Here is an 18103-nt window from a genome sequence, read left to right on the forward strand (position 1 = left end):
CCTTGAATGCTGATTGTAATTGGTAAATATGAAAGGACATTGTACAATTGCATTGTGTTTCTTTTAGGTAACCAACTGCTGATTTTTGATAAGAGCCCTAGTTAGGAGTTTTCCAAATTAATGTTGCTAAATTGTGTTTGCATGAAGTCCCACATGCCGATACTAATTTGAGGTTAGATGAGGATTCCTTTGGTTGCACGATGCAATTTGAGACCTTGTTATGCTGACTAAATGTATGCAGGTAGTTCATTACAGATTATAGTATTAGTGATTTGCATTGCTATTATCGAATGCCTTGTTATTCAAATGCTGCATAGATTGCACCTGTTTCGCCGTTATGGACAGCTATTAATGTTCATTTACGTATATCATTTGGTGTTGAGACACATCTATATTGTGCTAGCTTTGTTAATATAGGGAAATAAATTCACTAACTTTGAATAAACTGGTGTGGTTATTCCTGACTGAAAGGTCAGGGTTCGCCGAAATGTATTCTGGATTAATTGTTAAGTGTTATGTTGATCAGGGTATTGCTTATGTTCGTTATTGATTAGCGATTTGATTAAATTGACTGATCTCGGGTGAAGAGAGTCCCACTTAGCCAAAAGATTCATCGGCCTAAAGAGCGTCCGAGATACGAGTAAAATTATCTGTACGGATCGCTCTATCAGTAGATGGTAGCAGAGGACGGTTTCGCCTTTTGGGATCCCTCACTCTTAAAGTACATGGTGTTGAATTAACGGTTACGCCCTTTGAGACCCCACTCGAGAAGTTGAATTAGATTTTTCTTGGATAAAACTGATTGAGAAAATGATGATGGGCTAAGTCCACCGCGACTTTCCCGGGATCTCGGAGCTTGCGAATGGAGAGAATGGAGGTGTGGAATCGGCGTTGGCGGTACTAGTGATGGTATGAGTGAAGTTAGGATTTTGCGCTTGCACAGCTTATTGCCGCAGATTGTGTGAAAAGGTTGCGAGGATTCTAGAGAATAGCGGAGGTGCGACTCCGAGTGTAGAAGTAGGGAAGTCGTCGAACTTCATAGAAGATAGCGGAGGTGCGACTCCGAGTGTGAGAGTAGGGAAGTCGTCGAACTTTATGTGCGTGTGGCGCTTTGTGCAGAAAAAAAGGTCCACGTGGTTGTTGTTGTTGGGACAGGCCCTGCGAGGTCAAGAGACTCCGGAGTATGTTGTTTTATGTTGTGGTCTGGGCGGTTTAGTAGGTTGATCGGGCGTGGTCAACGAGTCGGTACGTGTGTTAAGGGAGTGAAAGAAAACTTCGACTTCGGGCTTTGACAAAATTCTAAGTGCACTAGAATAGATCATTGACAAGTTGAGAGCAGTCTGCGGGTCAGATTTGCTTGCGAACGTGGGGACCGAGAAAGATGGAATAACTGCCGAGGCTAGTGAAAAATCCCTAAGGTCCTGAAGCGATTGTGTTACCCTTCCTGTAGTAAACCGACAGATCTGTTTTATTATTATTTTTTTGGTAGCTCGCGATACATGCCAGAAGTTGTTACGAGAGGAGCTGAGTGAAGGAGGATTAGCCGCGAGGCTTTGTCAGCCGCAGTGTGTGTGAGTGTGACGTCACTAGGAGCCGCGCTGGGATAGGTTGGTTGCAGAGAAGGGTCGCGCACGGATTGGACGCAGTCCGTGGGGCTCGATTGAAAGGGGAAAGGCAAGCGAAGAGTATTCCGGGAATTAAAGTCACCTATTGATTACAAACTTTGTGAAATAAAAGACGAGAAAATGAAATTTTTTAAAGCATTAAGGAGTGCGATGAAGGGGGAGTCTTACATTAAAGCGAGCGTAGGAGAGGAGACGCCGCCCGAAGGCACACCAGCTTACATTGTAATGGAGGAAAAGGGGGTAGCTCCGTGCCTTTGGCTAAAGCAATGGCACAAGTTGACAGAGAAACATGGGAGCGTAGCATTCCCGATCCATGGGACATTCAATATAAGGATTCTAGAGAATTTGAGATTCGCGATGTACGACATGAAGGTGCCTCCAAGGCCAGCACAGTTTGAGGCTCTAGCGATTTGGGAACTGATGGCTAGACAGCAACAGCAAAATAAGTTTGAGACCAGGATAAGGAAGGTAGAAAAGACACTAGCGGACGCTAGGTGGGATAATGCACAGAAGGTGTGGAGGTCAGATGTATTGCAGGGGATAAAATTGTTTCCCGCAATTACTAAGGAAGAAGAGGAGACAGGTAAGAAAGCTACCTGTAAGACAAACAGGAGGTGTTCCAAGGATAGGGAGGACGAGGAAAAGTTGAGAAGAGAAGAGGAGTTAGAGGATGAGGAGTTAATTATGCAATTGCTGAACGACCGTCCACCACCTTATGCAGAGAGTGGACAAGGTCCAAGTACCAGTTCTGCCCCTCCGGCACCGGTACAGAACAGTGAAACTCAGAGTTCAGGAGCATCATCGGGGTCTAAGGACCCGAGTTTACTGTTCACCCCGCAGATACCGCAGGTTAGGAGAATATATCCAGATGTGCCCATGTTGAAACCAGCAGAAAATTATCAGCCGCAGATCTCAGGGTACTACAGCAGTGACCACAGTGCAGGAATGATTCTAGATCCAACCGTAAGGGGAGTACAGAATGGTCACAACCCGACATTGGCACAAGCCGAATCAACACAGTTTTTGATGCCTCAAAAGCAGATGCAGGGGGGGGCAGCACATGCTCAGATGACGGGGAGTCAGATGGGCATGCCGGCAATGATGACCCATAGTGTGGGAATGAACATGTCTCAGAACATGGGAAATGGACAAAACCCAGATGCGATATCGCTACCCATTACTGTAGGTCCACCGGTACCTTTGTACAGTCAGCCTAACTTAGGTATGAGCGGTCAGGGATCAATGCTGCAGAATGGGACAGAAAGGAGGTGCATAGAAAACACTCCAGGGATAACTCCGATAGCGGCTCAGCCAAATGGATCTGGGTCCTTGATGGAGTTTAGTCCCATATGTGCTCAGTCAACACTGGTGAGGTCGAGTCCCCCACTGGTGATACCGCTGTCATCGAACACTGAAAAGTTGCCGCAACCATCAATGGCAGTCGATGTGAACGCTACACTGATGGGGTTGAATGCGCAACAGCTGACACAGTGGTTCAACAGTCTGAATTCCACACAAAGCTCAGCCAGTGGGAAGGGAGAAGACTATCTGAATAGGGTCAGGTTGAACATGGAAGCACAAGAATTGGTGGAAGGGACTATGGGTGTGAATAGGTTAGAGTCCTACTCGGAAGAAGAGTTGAGGTATCTATGTCCAAGGATTACGAAAGAAGTGAACAAGGTACATAGAAGCTTGCAAGAAATAGCTGACAAAAACGGGGTTGATATAGACAAGACAAAACACTTGAGCAGGAGCTATAGGTTGGATTTCGGGACCACAGATTTTGAACACATGAGGTCAGCAGGCATGAAGGCCCACCTTAGAGAATTGTTGCAGAGTGCACAAGTGTGGAGGTGCTTAGACAAATGGGAAAGAAGATGGGTAAAGAGAAAGGAAAAGAGGAAAGACAATGTCCCAGAGCTCAATGAGAAAAGACCACAGAGTAGTGATGCAGTAACCATGTTACCAATGAGGGAGACAGCAGGGGGAAAATTAATACATGTACCATGGCACAGAAGCGACATTCAGTCTTTTACGGATGATTTTCCCAAACTGAGAGAGAAACCGATTGAATGGTATCAACAGACTGACAGGTTTGTGAAGCTTGCAAAATGCCTCTGGGAAGACCTGAACACTCTCTTTGAGATTGTGGTTCCGGCGGATTTGTGGGAGGATTGCAAAAGAGCTGTAGGTTGGCCGACAAGTGAACCAGAGAGAGACACGGATATGGGTGCACCATCACCTATGGTGATGAGCCTGTACTATAAGGTGATTGAGCATTTGAAGACGAAGGTGGCCGCGAAAAACGTGGATTGGCAGAAGATAGATCGAACTGCCCAAGAGGCTAAAGAGTCGATTCATAGTTACTATGAGAGGTTGTTGAAGGCGTTCAAGAACTACAGCGGCACGGAAATAATAGAGGCGAAGGACATGCTTCATTTTGTGTTCAGATTTGTGGAAGGGCTGAGACCAGAGATAAGTCAGATGATAAAGTCGCATTTGATTTGTTGGCAATCGAAACCTATTCATGAGGTGTTGAATTATGCGAAATACTGTAGCGACGAAATTGAAGTGAAACAGAAAAGGTTGAAGGAGAAAGTGATGATGATGCAACTCAAAGCAGCTCAGACAGGTCTGCAAGGTTTGCAAGGGTTGCAAGGGTTCCAACAGCAGGTACCGCAACCGCAGCCGCAGTTGCAGGGAAATGTGATGTTTCATCCACAGGCGAGAGGCAGAGGCAGAGGAGGTTTTGGGAATAATGGTCCGGATTTGAACACTGTTGTGACTCCGAATGGTGTGCAGGCATTGAAAAAGGTAATGCTGTGTCACGTGTGCGGAATTGTCGGACATTGGAAACGCGAGTGCCCGATGGTGGTGCAGGAAGGTGCAGGTGTTGGTCAGCAAAACAATGATGTCAATGCATTTCAGACAATGAGGGGACCGAAAATGAGAGGTCCAAACCCAAATTTCCAGACCATAAATCAGCTGCAGGAATTACAGCCTATGCAGCCGCAGCAGATGCAGATGCCCCGTATGCAGATGACGCAAATGCAGCCAATGCAACAGCAGTTTCCCATGGTACCTAATCAGCAAATGCAAATACCTTTGGCACCAATGAGTCAGCAGCAAGTGATGGTTCCTCCACAGGTCTCGGGTCAGGTAATGAATACAAATGGCACCGTACAACAGTTCCCATTACACAGTGAGAGTGGAATAAACAATGTGTGGGAAAGTGAAAGTTCAGGAGAGGAAGGAGATTGTGTGATTGCAGCATCCTTGGAAGTTGATCAGAAGGGTCCGTACGTGGAGGGAAGAGTAATGGGTCATCGTGTTTCATTTTTGGTTGACACAGGAGCAACACGTTCAACTGTTAAGAGCATTGAAGTACCAAATTTGCCACTCTCAGGGAGAACAGTTCAAGTGGTGGGAGTAGCAAACAGGCACCTGACAAACCCAATTACGGATCCGGTACCAATCAGCATTGGTAACTATCAAGGGTTACATAAATTTGTGGTATGTGACTCAAGCCCGATAGCACTGTTAGGGAGAGACTTATTGTGCAAATTGGGATGTTCGATTATGTGTTCGAACGAGGGAATTAAAATTCAGACGAGCAGTGATGGGGAAGAAGAGGACAGTGTAGAGGGGGATGAGATGGAAACTGTTGATGAAGAGTATCCTCTGATTTGTCTTTTCCCGATGATAACTGAAGAAGATATTCCAGCTGAATTACGGGAAACAGTCGGAAAGGAAGTGTGGGATATGACAGGGAAAGAGGTGGGATTGATGAAAGGAGTGGAACCAGTGAAAGTGACTGTAAAACCCAATGCAACCTTTCCCCAGACCCCACAATACCACATGGCACAAGACACCCTCATGAAAGTTGTCCAACTCATTGACGAATTTGTAAAGCAGGGAGTACTGAAAGAAGTGTTAAGCAGTCCCTGTAATTCACCAATCATGGGACTAATAAAGCCAAGTGGAAAGGTCCGAATTGTGCAGGACTTGAGGAAAATAAATGACATCATAGTCAAATGTTGCCCTGTCGTACCAAATCCAGCTGTGATAATGTTTCAAGTCCCTTGCGATGCCGAGTGGTTCTCAGCCATCGACTTGTCACAAGCATTCTTTTCGGTGCCTCTTCATGAGGACAGCAAATTTCTCTTTTGTTTCAAATTCTTAGACAGAGTGTACAGTTGGTGTCGAATTCCTCAAGGGTTTTCTGAGTCACCGTCAATCTTCAATCAGATTCTAAAGAAAGATTTGGAAGCATTAGAATTGCCATTCGAGTCAACCCTAGTACAGTACATTGATGACTTACTGATTGCATCAAAGACAGAAAGTGGCTGCACAGCCGATACCATTGCTCTGTTGAACCATTTGGGAAGGAATGGACATAAGGTGTCTCCTTCCAAATTGCAGTTCTGTCAGAAGAAAGTGAAATACTTGGGTCACCAGATAGAGAAAGGGTCACGGAGAATAATGAAGGAAAGAATAACAAGTGTACTTCAAATGAGTCCACCAAAGACAAGGAGGGAGGTGAGGAAGTTTTTGGGGATGGTGAGCTACTGTCGCCAGTGGATTCCCAACTTCTCAACTCTAGCAAAGCCTTTACTGAAGCTGACCCAGAAGGATGCCTTGGATCAAAGTGAGTTGAAAGGAGATGAGATGGATGCTTTTATCGAATTGAAAGAATGCATGTGCAGGGCTCCAGCTTTAGGTATGCCTGATTACACAAAGCCTTTCACATTGTTTTGTCATGAACGTGATGCATGTTCTTTGTCTGTCTTGACTCAAGCCCATGGTGGCATAAACAGACCAGTAGCGTATTTTTCAGCTACTTTGGATCAGGTTGCAGCAGCACTCCCAGGGTGTTTGCGCTCCGTCGCAGCAGTTGGTATCAGCCTCACTCAGAGTGAAGGAATAGTGATGGGACACCCAGTAACAGTCATGGTCCCTCACTCAGTTGAGATACTTTTGACCCGCTCCCGAACGCAACACATGACTGGAGCAATGCTGAAATTGAGAACGCTGAAGACGTCGAGCATGACTGCCTTCAGGTGAATGAATTTTGCACAAAACCTCGACCTGACATTAAGGATACTAAGCTTGATGAAAATGACCAAATTGTTTTCGTTGATGGTTCATGTCTAAGAGATGGGATGGGAATTTTGAAAGCAGGATATGCTGTATGTACTGTAACAGGTGTCTTGGAAGCGTCCTGGCTTCAAGGAGTCTATTCTGCACAAGTAGCAGAACTTGTAGCCCTTACAAGAGCATGTCAACTGTCTGCATTGATGAAAGTCACCATTTACACTGATAGTCAGTACGGGTTTGGGATTGTGCACGACTTTGGACAACTATGGTCACAGAGAGGTTTCCTGACTTCTTCAGGATCCCCAGTGAAAAACGGGGAGAGAATAAGGGAATTGCTACACGCCATTCAAATGCCAGCCGAAGTTGCAGTGGTAAAGTGTAGTGCTCATACAAAAGGACAGGACTATGTTTCTCTGGGAAATGCATATGCGGATCAAGTCGCAAGATTTTGTGCCTTGAACTGTATATTACTCAGAGATGAATGGAATTCGATAAGTGAACCAGAACTCGAACCAGCTGAAGCATTTGCCTTGAAGGTCGTAGATACAATAGATGAATTAAAAGCATTACAGAATAACGTCAGGGAGGATGAAAGAGATTCCTGGATTAAATCACAATGTATAAAGAGACCAGACGAGTTATGGGTTTCAAATGAGGGAAAATTTGTTTTGCCAAATAGTCTCTTATAACAGCTTGCGCGGTTCTATCATGGGCAAGCTCACCTAGGGAGAGATGCCATGATAAGATTGTTTAAAACTGATTGGTTTAACCCCAGATTTCATCAAGCTGCAGAAGCAGTTTGCCATCGATGTGTCACTTGCCAGCAGATGAACCCAGGAAAGGGAACAGTTGTGAACGCGAGCCACATTGGCAGGGCCAGTGGCCCATTTAGTAGGATGCAGATGGACTTCATTGAGATGCCTGTGCATGGAGGTCTAAAGTATGTGTTGGTGATTGTGTGCATTTTTAGTCACTGGATTGAGGCATACCCCACACGTAGAAATGACAGCCTTACAGTTGCAAAGCTATTGTTGAGAGAGTTGATACCACGTTTCGGATTCCCGATCTCTTTAGAATCAGATAGGGGAAGTCACTTCAATAACGAGGTGATAAAGTTACTTTGCGAAGCACTGAACATTGAGCAAAAACTGCATTGTAGCTATCGCCCTGAAGCATCAGGACTGGTGGAGCAGATGAATGGCACACTGAAATCAAGAATGGCGAAAATATGTGCATCGACAAATTTGAAATGGCCTGACGCATTGCCCTTGGTGCTAATGTCAATGAGAAACACCCCTGATAGAAAGACTGGATTGTCTCCGCACGAAATTCTCATGGGCAGGGCTATGAGACTTCCTGCAGTTCCCGCAAACGCGCTTTTGAATATTACAGATGATATGGTGTTAGACTACTGCAAGGGTCTGGCTGACGTGGTTCGCTCTTTCTCTCACCAGGTGGAAGCAACCACCTTGCCACCGATCCAAGGTCCAGGACATGCACTGAAAGCAGGTGACTGGGTCGTGGTAAAGAAGCACGTGAGGAAGTCGTGTCTGGAACCCCGTTGGAAAGGCCCTTTCCAAGTGATCCTGACGACAACTACCGCTGTGAAGTGCGCGGGAGTTCCCAACTGGATTCACGCCAGTCACACAAAGAAAGTGTTGTGTCCCACAGATGAGGAAGTTGAAGCGCTGAAACTGCCAGTGCCTGATAAAACAGTACTGAGTGCTGAGACAGAGCAAAACCGAACTGAAAGCGAACAGGCAGGAACAGAAGAGAGGGAAACATTCTCTGAGGACGAAGCAACAGACTCACTTGGGGAAGACCAAGGAGAAACATCAGACAGCGACGAAGCAGCTGAAGGTGACAAAGAACCTGAAGCAGCTGAGGGTAGCAAAGAGCCTGAAGCAGCTGAAGGTGACAAAGAACCTGAAGCAGCTGAAAGTGATAAAGAGCCTGACGAAAGTAACGGTGACGAAGGGCTCAAAAGAGGTGAAAAAGCAGGAGAGCCTGATCAGAGGAGGGCTTTCCCAGAAGCAGACGATACAGAAAAAGAAAAAGAGAACGTGATTGATTCCCCAGAGGGAGGGGACAAGGCAGAACAGAACGAAACAGTTCAAGCTTCTACAGAATAGATCGCAGGTCCATCAAATGGACATGGTGCAAAGAGGAGACTAAGTATATCACCAATAAAACTAAGAACTAGAGAAAATTTGAACGACGGAGAAAGGCCAAAAGTGAAAGAGAAAAGAAAGGAAGTGTCTGTCGTGGTATCATCCTCAAGTGAAGGAAAAGACTTGCCTAAAGAGGAAAGTACCAGTGAGGCAGAATCGAAAAGAGAAGCAAAATTGAAAAGGAAAAGGATACCGAACAGGAGATATTCCGGTCCAGAATGGGCCTATGCAGTCAATGACGATTGGACTGACGAATTTGTATCTCTAAGCCTTGAGAACGAAGAAGAAGAGATACCAATAGAAAAGAAAAGTTTTATCGACTCTGTCGATTGAAAGGGTAATAAATGATATTGCTTGCTACAATATAACGTGATACAAACAACCAGCTGAGACATTGCTAAACCGGATGAGACTTTTGCTGAACTGATAAAAGACTGAGTTATTGCCGAATTGAGACAAATGCTGCTAACCGAGAAGTGACTGGCCTCTTGAAGAAAACTGTGTGAACATTGCGCTCGTTCAGCTTCGTAACTGAATTGCCAAATAGTTTCTTTTATAGGTGCTTCTAGCTCTCTGATTCTATACAGATCATGACGCAAAACAGTAGAAAGAAATATTGTAAATATGCGTGTATAGGCTTGATAATTGCATGTGTACTAATAATAATGGCAATAGTGCTTGCAATGCATGGAAGGGGTGAGAATGAGAAAATTGATGCTTCTACTTTTGCTCCTGTTACTGTCACTGAACTAACCGCATTGAAAAGACTAGAATTAGATGAGAGACACTTGCATGATAAGAAAGAGCTTTCATATAATGTTTTCTATCGCTTGCTAACAGAATATGTTGAGACTATGGATGCGAAAGATTGTTATGTGTGTACACAGATACCGACATCAGTAAAGGAAGGGGTGACTTATCACCACATGCCTCTTACATACGGGATTACATGTAGTATCGTAATGTCTAGATTTTATGGTCAAACTAACATACAGTATTTTTACTCAAATTATGATGTTACCTTTGCATATGTTCCTATAATAGCGCAGCTAAGCCAGATTGCTAAAGATTGGGATGCTAAAATAATGAGGGAATTTTTCGAGCCAATGCAACCTTTTGAAACGGCTCACGCTCATAGGGAAAACCTTACCTGCTCACTCTCTGCAGTAGAAATAAGCTTTTTAGATCGCACAGATGATAGAAGGGCACAAATGAATGCAAAATTAGAAAAGGAGCTAAGCAAGAGGACTTCAGTAGATCATTATGATTTTGCCGCAATAAAAACACAAGGGAGAATAGCTTTAGATGCTTGGCATGTAGGGAAATTTTGTATATATCGAGGTGAATCTTATTATGACAACATTTTTGTAGGAGCGAGTGAGTGTAAACATACGTTTATCTTTAAGGCCAAATGGACATTCATGATGAACGGACTTGACCCTGTCATACCAGGTGTATATTACATTTGTGGGTATAATGCCTATTATCGTCTTCCAAAGGGATGGTGGGGGAGATGATATTTGGGTATAGTCTTCCCAAAAGTTTATCAACTGGATGACCTATCGATGATTCAAAAGACATCTGGATCCCATCGTATCCAGAAAAGAGAGACCGCAGCTGCTGTGGTAGGAGATATATTTGGAGCCATGATTCCTTCATTGGGAGTCGTATTGAACTCCATCAAAATAAGAAAGTTGTCTACTATAGTGGATAACATGTTGACAAAGTTTTCAGGTGCTATAATCCTGATAGATGCTGAACTTGCAGCGGAAAGAGCTATGACTCTTCAAAACCGGCTTGCTTTAGACATTCTTTTAGCAAAGGATGGCGGCGTTTGCAAAATGCTTGGTGCACGACACTGTTGCACGTATATTCCAGATAATAGTGTGAAAATTAAAACTATGCTTGCTAATCTAACAAAAGAGAGTGCAGATTTGAAGGAACTGAAAGAACCAGGAGTGTGGGAGAAGGATGGAAAAGGACTTGCTTCAGTGGGAAATTGGCTTGGTGGCATTTGGAATGGACTATTGCTAAAAATAATACAGGGAATTTTAATAGTACTAATTTGCATATTTGGAATTTGGGGAATAAAAAGGGGAATAATAATGATAATGGAAAGAATTAAGAGAAGAAAGGAAGAGAAGATGATGAAAAGAATGGCAGAAGAGTACAAAGCGAAAACTAGGGGAACTAAAAGGAAAAGAGAACTGACAGAATTTTAATGGAATAAAATTTGTGGGAATAGTTTGTGTGATGACAAGTAGTCATCAGAGGAGGGATTGATGAAGCAGAAAATGAAGGTTTTCATTTATTGACGCATAAACGTAGTGCTGCAATAATCAAGAGTGACTTTAACCGAACTAATAAAGATTGTACGGGGACAAAATGTGCCCTCAGAGTAGTTTGCCAACATTTATAAGCGTGCTTTATATAACGTGGTGTATTAAGAATTGCACTAATCCGACATAATCATAAACGTGTGCTACGATTTGCTTGTTTGAAATGTTTTAGCTTAGCATAACTTTAGCGGAGGCTTCGGCCTAGTTGCCTGGTCTCACGGTTTAGATGCTCGTATTTTTCCAATGTGCTAATAAACGTGTATTTTTGCTTGAAGCTGTACTTTTCCACTGAGATCGTTCACATGCTTATCTTAAGGTTTCGTGCCAGCCTGGCATTTTTCTCTTTGCTCCAAGGTCAATCTGCAGGTGCGGACAATGGGAGCTCTGAAAGTGAGTTAATTGGTATAAAATGTTGCAACTTGCGTACCCGTCTCCAAGGATAATGTATGCTTAAGTAAAAGCTTGAGAACTGTTGTTTTTTGATTGGACAATTTGAAGCCAACCTATGAACCCTCCAATGGAAGACCCTACTGGATTTGAACTGTTGTCTATTTAAACCAGGTGCACGAGAAGAAAGTAGCCATTACCAGCCCGATACCCGCCATTTTGCAGGACATTGCAGTTATGGCCCACCTTGCTGCGACGCCATTTTGAAAGCAACTTTGATGCTTTCTCTAATCGAGAGAAAGAGACTTTAAATGATTCTTGCCCTAGAGACTTTAACTTTGATCCCTTGCATGAAGTAGTAGTTTTATCTTGCCGCCGTGAGGCAATTGCCCCGTCCACCTTGTCCCTTTGCCCTGTCCCATGCTGATCGAGAAACGGTACCCGTGAGACGAAGACTTCCTTGAATGCTGATTGTAATTGGTAAATATGAAAGGACATTGTACAATTGCATTGTGTTTCTTTTAGGTAACCAACTGCTGATTTTTGATAAGAGCCCTAGTTAGGAGTTTTCCAAATTAATGTTGCTAAATTGTGTTTGCATGAAGTCCCACATGCCGATGCTAATTTGAGGTTAGATGAGGATTCCTTTGGTTGCACGATGCAATTTGAGACCTTGTTATGCTGACTAAATGTATGCAATTAGTTCATTACAGATTATAGTATTAGTGATTTGCATTGCTATTATCGAATGCCTTGTTATTCAAATGCTGCATAGATTGCACCTGTTTCGCCGTTATGGACAGCTATTAATGTTCATTTACGTATATCATTTGGTGTTGAGACACATCTATATTGTGCTAGCTTTGTTAATATAGGGAAATAAATTCACTAACTTTGAATAAACTGGTGTGGTTATTCCTGACTGAAAGGTCAGGGTTCGCCGAAATGTATTCTGGATTAATTGTTAAGTGTTATGTTGATCAGGGTATTGCTTATGTTCGTTATTGATTAGCGATTTGATTAAATTGACTGATCTCGGGTGAAGAGAGTCCCACTTAGCCAAAAGATTCATCGGCCTAAAGAGCGTCCGAGATACGAGTAAAATTATCTGTACGGATCGCTCTATCAAAGTCCAGTGTTGGCAGTGCCCAGAGACGGAATGTGGAGTAATGAAGCTCTCTGGACGCATAAAAGCAGCAATATTTCAGTTTTACTCTTCACACAGACTAAACCACTACATTATCCTTTCCCTTTATAAAAACAAGTAAACATCTACTTAGAACTATACTAACTTTGTACAGAGCCTAAAAATAATGTAGCTCACTAACTAAAAAACAGTGCGGGTAAGAACACATAATAAGCAACTATTTTACAATAACTATACAATTGGAACAAGGTAACGAATAACAAGTCAGTACATTATGTGCAAATACATTTCTTTTAGATACCCACAGCAAGTAACAGCATTACAACTGTAACAAGGTAAATCAAAGTGAAATGTCCATGCACATATTAAGCTCTGAGACACAGGACAATTCAACGACATCAGAAAAGTAGTTTCCTTTGTCTACTGCTCCTACGGGCATATATATTTTGATCGCTCTTGTTTACACTACCAGGTTTATTTTCAAGGTTACCATCCACACTATTACCTTGGTCACTTAGACGACTGGTACCATCAACTTTTACAATGTTTTCTTTGACCTTACAACCTTGTCAACATTCCACCAATTTTGCGTTTTAACCCTAACTGTATTACCACATATTTTATCCATAATCATTGGCTCTCTAAACTTAATTTCTCCTTTCTTTTGTGAACAGGTATCTTGATTCAGATTTCATCACCAGCTTTCATCTGGTGAGGACAAACTCTTTTTGTTCGGTCAAAATACTCTTTCAGTTTGTTCTGTACCTCTTGAACATTTCTCCTCACAACTCCCTCTACACTTTCCAACACATTCTGGCCCTTATTTATACTTCGTTTGCACTGAATTAGTGTCATTGTTTTTACACTAATTCAGCGCAAACCTAACCCCATATTTATACTTTGGCATTAGACACGTCTAGCGCCAAAGTAATGTAGTTTACGTTGTTTTCTGGAGGGGAAAACCTACCTTGCGTCAATGAGATGCAAGGCAGGCGTTCCCGTCCAGAAAAGGATAATATGGCCTTAGGGCCATATTTATCCCCGTGATAAAGTCCAGCACAGGGGGATGGAGGCCTTAAATAATGGCGCTAAGCTTGCTTAGAGCCATTATTTAACACCTGGGCCTGGGTAGGTGTAAGGTGACCTGTAGGCAGATTTCCATGGTCAGAGACCATGGAAATTGCCCACAGGTGCCCTTTCCTTTCCCCAGGGACACCCCCACCGACGCCTACCCACACCAGGAGGTCACGTAAGGATGGGGGACCCATCCAAGGCAAATCCGGGTGAGTATTTTTTTTGTTTTGCCAAACTCTGCTTGAGGGCCGTGCCTTGGGGCCCCCTGCACAGCACTGGCCCTAATGGCCATGCCCGGGAACATCTTCCCCTGGGCATGGCCACTGGAGTGGTGGGCATGGCTCCTGTCTTTGCTAAAGCAGGAGCAAGGTCCATGGGGCTTGTGCGCTAGAAAATGGTGCTACACTACCTAGAGGCAATTTATTGCCTCTAAATAGTGTAGCGCCATAATTTGGTGCACAAGCCCCAGTTCCTCCTATGCCTCCCCGCCCCTGTTAGCATCCTTTACAAGGATGCTAACAGGGCCTTAGTGCCAGCTAGTGCCATTCCATAAATATGGCACCCGGCCGTCGTCATGAAATGCTGCTAGCCGGCGCTATACTTTTTTACGCAAACCTGCGCTAATGCAAGTTTGCGTCAAAAAGTATACATCTGCCCCTATGTTTTTTCAACTTGGACATCCATCCCGGGCAGATTTTTAAAGAAGGTTTCCAGCCATGCAACAATTCGAAAGGAGAAAACTTTGTGGATGAATGAGGAGTCATGCGATCAAACCATAAGATGGATCATACTGCATTCTGTAAATTTGATTTATTCGATGTAGCCCATTGTACACAATTCCCAAATGCACAATTCATACATTTCACAAGAGCATTTGTTTGTGGATAATGTTTGACATCTCCTTGCAAATTTGATACTTACAAATTGTACCCCACTGCCTGATACAATAAATAACGGAAAACCTTCCTGTAGAAACACATTCCTTAGAAAATCAATCACATTCCTAGTTGTGGGATCTCCCATGAACCTAACATGGGTTCATCTGGCCATCTGGCCATTCTGAATAGTAATCAATCAAGACTACAGCAAACTTTGATGGAACAGGCAACATATTGAAATGACCTATAAGATTAATTAACACTTTCTCCCTTGGTTTTTAGGGCAATTCAATGGGTTATAAAGGTGAGCTCCTTGTCTTAAATACTTTTTCACAGCTGTTAGACTTGGCCTTCTTGGCATGGTCTTCTCTAACCTTTTGCCTCTCTTTTCCAAGTTGTGGGTGTGTGCTGGACTCTGTATTTGCTATTTTTGTTACTCTGGGCACTTTACCACTGCTATCCAGTGCTAAAGTGCAAGTGCTCCTATGTAAAATGTATGTGTAACTGGATTTCCATGATTGCCATATTTTATTTACAGGTAGGTCCCTAGTACAGTGCACTAGAGGTGCCCAGGGCCTGTAAATCAAATGCTACTAGTGGGCCTGCAGTACTGGTTGTGCCACTCACATTAGTAACCCTGTAAACATGGCCCAGACTTGCCACCGCAGTGTCTGTGTGTGCAGTTTTAAAATGCTAATTTGACTTGGCAAGTGTACCCACTTTCCAGGCCTAAACCTTCCACTTTCTTACATGTAAGACACCCCTAAGGTAGGCCCTAGGTAGCCCCATGAGCAAGGTGCAGTATAGTGTCATAAGTCCAACGTCGGTGACGTTCCGACGCTCCGTGAGGTCGCAGTGAAGCATCGTAACTCTGCCGGAGTCGCATCTGGTGCAATCAAGGGACCGACTTCGCATCCGACGACGCTCACCTCCACCAGCCTGTAGCGAGGACACGACATCGCTGCACGACACCGCACTCTTCCTATCCTGTGACAGTGGAACCAATGCCATATCACATCCAGTGAAGCTGCTCTCCCCGACTCCGTGCACCGGCTTGTTTTCCACTTGTTCTGAAGGTACTGTACCTGAAGTTGACCGACTCCGTGAACAAATTTGTTACAATGCTGTGGTCTACCAAGTTGCAGTGTTTTCACCTCAGATCACTGTTTTCTTGCTTTTAAGTGATAAATTCATATTTTTAACTGTATATTGTGGATTTTTATCGTACTTGGTCTTGTTTATTTAGATAAAATATTGAATATTGAATATTGTTCTAAACCTGTCTTTTAGTAGTGGTTCACTGTATTACTGTGTGTGTTGGTACAATTACTTTACACCTAGACTCTGAAGTTAGGCTTGCCTGCTCATGCAAAGCTACCAAGGGGGTGAGTGGGGTTAACTGTGCATGATTCTCCTTTACTCTGACTAGAGTGAGGGTCCTTTCTTGGACAGGGTGTAACCTGACTGCCAACCAAAGACCCCGTTTCTAACAACAACTGTTGCATATTACACATTGTTAGCCCTAGCATCCTTGTTGTCGTATCCTCTCTCTTTTTTGCCTCTACTTCCCATGTTTTAACTGAGTGCCGGACTCTGTTTTTGCTGTTTTTGATACTCTGGGCACTTTACCACTGCTGACCAGTGCTAAAGTGCAAGTGCTCCCTGTATTTGTATGTAATTGTATGTGTAATTGGCTTTTCCATGATTAACACATTTAAGTTACTGGTAAGTCCCTAATACATTTCACTAGAGGTGCCCCGGGCCTGTACAGCCAATGCTACTAGTGGACCTACAGCACTGATTGGGTAACCCACATAAGTAGTCCTATAAACATGTCTCAGACCTGCTATTGCACTGTCTGTGTGTGCAGTTTTGACTTGCCAGTTCGACCTGGCAAGTGTACCCAATTGCCAGGCCCAAACCTTCCCTTTTAATACATGTAAGACACCCCTAAGGTAGGACCTAGGCTGACCCATGTGCAGGGTGCAGTGTATGTTAAAGGTGCGACATGTACTTTTGTGTTTTACATGTCCTGACAATGAAATACTGCCACATTTTTTACTTTGCTAGGCCTATCTCTCTCATAGGTTAACATGGGGGCTGCCTTTAAATATCCTTAAAGTGCAGTTTCCCTCCATTAGGTATATGGAGTATAGGGTCTCTGAACTCACAATTTAAAAATACATCTTTTAGTGAAGTTGTTTTTTATATTGTTAGGCTCATATTTATACTTTTCGGGCAAATGCAGTTTTGTGTCAAAAAGTATAGCGCCGGCTTGTGCCATTCCAGGACACCAGCCAGGCGCCATATTAATGGAATGGCGCAATCTGACGCAAAAGGTGGGCTGGCATTAAAAAAAAATGTCTTTAGCCGGGTGGGGGTGGCGGTATGGGAGATTGGTGTTTTGCACCGAAAAATGACGTTAGGCTCATTAGAGTAAAAAAAGATGACTCTAACCAGACTAGCGTCATTTCTTGATGCAAAACCATCCATACCACATGACTCCTGTCTTATAGAAGACAGGAGTCATGCCCACCACCCCGAAGGCCAGCACAGGGGATAAGGGTGCCCTGGGCATGGCCATTGCACCATGTGCCATGTAGGGGGCCTGATTTCAGGGCCCCCAATGGCACTTTAAAAAAGTTTTTAAATACTTACCTCTTCTTAACTTTACTTACCTGGGATGGGGTCCCTCATCCTGTGGTGTCCCTCTGGTGTGGGTGGGGATGTTCATTGAGCTTGGGGAGGGCCCCTGTGGGCTCTTTCCATGGTGTTTGACCATGGGAATGGGTCCACAGGTCCTCTAATGCCTGCCCAGACCTAGGTGTTAAATAATGGTGCTAAGCAGGCTTAGCGCCATTATTTAGGCCCACCTCCCTCCTGTGCACCATTTTTGCACGGGATGATAAATAAGGGGCTAGGGCCTTAGAGTCATTTTTTGGATGGGAATGCCCACTTTGCATCTCATTGATGCAAGGTGGTTTCACGCTTCCAAAAATGACTTTAGCTCCAATATTTTGGCACTAGACCAGTCTAGTGTCAGAATATAAATATGGAGTTAAGTTTGCATTGAATTAGCGTAAAAAAACAACACTAATTCAGCGCACACAGAGTATAAATCTGGGCCTAAGTTTGAAAATGCCACTTTTAGAAAGTAGGCATTTTCTTGCTTAAACCACTTGGTAGTGGATTTCCTGTCTGGGTCAGACTGACAGTTGGGCTGTTTGTGAATCTCCTCGAGACAGTAACACAAAGGGAGCTGGGGTGTAGCTGCATATACTGATGAGCCATCTGGGCTAGAGTGCTCACTTACACATGAATGGGCTGTGCCAGCCCTCACACAATGCACTCTCCAACCCTTTGGTTTCGGCAACTTTAAAGGCAG

Source organism: Pleurodeles waltl, chromosome 2_1, assembly GCF_031143425.1.
Source record: "Pleurodeles waltl isolate 20211129_DDA chromosome 2_1, aPleWal1.hap1.20221129, whole genome shotgun sequence".
Taxonomy (NCBI): domain Eukaryota; kingdom Metazoa; phylum Chordata; class Amphibia; order Caudata; family Salamandridae; genus Pleurodeles; species Pleurodeles waltl.